Raw genomic sequence first — 1863 nt, forward strand, 5'->3', positions numbered from 1 at the left:
AAGAGCAGACTTTCCCATGGCAATGCGCCTTTTAATTTCCTGGCTGCTGGTGCCAAGACTGTTGACTGTGGAGCCAAGCAAACTAAAGCTGTGTACAGTCTCAATCTCTTCACCATCCATCCTAATGCTGCCAATTGGTCGGTCCAGTGGTGAGAATCTTTGTTTTCTTGACATTGAACCTCAATCTGTATTGAAGGCTGCAGTCCTTGACCCTCTGCAGCAAGTGCACCAGGTCCTCCTCAGTTTCAACAAGCAGGGTTGTGTCATCTGCATAACGCAGACTGTTGATAGATCTTCCACCAATCTTGACCCCACATTTATCTTAGGGAATTAAAAAAAAATGAGGAAGAATGGTGTTGCATTCATAGTGGAAACAATTCAAGAGCTATCTGAAAGTATAATGTTGTAAGTGATAGGACACAAGCCATATGCATACAAAGAAGATCTGTTAATATGACTGTCATCAAAATATATGCACCAACAACGAAAGACAAAGAGGAGGAAATTGGGACTCCATGATGGAACCAGAGCAGCTGAGGTGTAGTGCACCAGGCAGCTCTTAGGCTCTTTTGGACAGTCTGCTCCAGAATCTCTCTGACCCTGGAGAGAGAGAACATGAAAGAGAGCCGAGAAGGACCAGAAAGTGAAGGGAAGGGAAGGGAAGAAGAAAGGCCCGAGATCCATAGCAGCCCCAGTAGAGGATCCAGCTCCTACGCCTAGCTCTCATGTAAGAGCGCAGAAGAAAAGCACTTCCAGTTTCTTCAGGGAACTGCAAGAAGAACTGCACTGTGTTCCTGCTGGAGCCTCCACAGACTTTCCTCCAGAACCAGAGGCCATTGCCACAGTAGCCCCCTCACCCTGCAAGAACAAAAAGCTCATAGAGGTGGTAGAATTTCACAGCAGACATAAAAGAAAACTGACACCTGGGCACGACGAGAATGCAGAGACCAAAACCAGTGTCCTTGAGAAAGATGTGGATATACAAGAATTCATCTTAGAAAAGGATCGTTTGGAAGTTCACCAGTTTGGAATCATGGGTTATGGAAAAAGAAAGGAAAGAGTTCTGGAACAGGAGTGTGCCATTATGCTGGGTGCCAAGCCTCCCCAAAACGCTTACATTAACAAGGTTTACAGAAGCAAATCAAAGACAAAAAGGCAGCTAAGGAAGAAGAAAGGAGAATGGCACAGGATACAGACATTTTTAGGGAAAAAAAAAGAGGAGAGGGCAGGAAGACAGGAAATCCCAGAAGAAGAAAGGGGCGCCCAGTGTCTTGTCAAGTGGACGAGCTGGACAAGTGGGAAAATTCCAAAATGGCACATTGATTCTGAGTCCAGTGGATATCAAGAAGGTCACTTCCTTCAGCATGGCCAAGTGAAGGGCTCTTTAACCTGAGAACGGGAGTGGACAGGTACTGCTGGCACAGAGTCACGGTGACCCTGGAAGGTGGTTTCACAGGCTGCTTTTTTACGTCGGAGATGACAGCAAACAGAGTGGATTTGTGGCTGCTCGGGTGTCTGATTTCAATGCCAGTTTTTAGTTTTTGGTTTTTTTTTTTAAATTTAAATAGCATTCAGTTTATTACAAATATTTAGTATTGGCTTCCCAAATTTCCCTCCTTTTGTTTTTATCATAATTATGTTATCATCTAGATGAGCTCAATGCCAGTCTTGTTGGGCCACTTGCAGTGTTTCCTGTAAAGTTTACTCTTGTTTTCTTTTCATTGTGTTTTGTACTTTTATTTATAATGTTAAATGCATTTTACATTACAAATCACGTTATGTAAAAACCTGCATATTGTAATTTCTATTTGTTTGCTAGAAAAAGCCATTTTAATTTTACCAAGTGTATAAAATCTACTTTAA

General features: G+C 42.8%; 1 pseudogene; it reads left to right on the top strand.

Annotated features, from left to right (window-relative positions):
- Window positions 1–1376, top strand: part of LOC102848522 — a 22570-nt pseudogene extending 21194 nt beyond the window's left edge.
- Window positions 1377–1863: the final 487 nt, after the last annotated feature.

The sequence above is a fragment of the Elephantulus edwardii genome, unplaced genomic scaffold (assembly GCF_000299155.1).
Source record: "Elephantulus edwardii isolate Elephantulus edwardi_28Jun2011 unplaced genomic scaffold, EleEdw1.0 scaffold00062, whole genome shotgun sequence".
In the NCBI taxonomy this organism is placed as follows: Eukaryota; Metazoa; Chordata; class Mammalia; order Macroscelidea; family Macroscelididae; genus Elephantulus; species Elephantulus edwardii.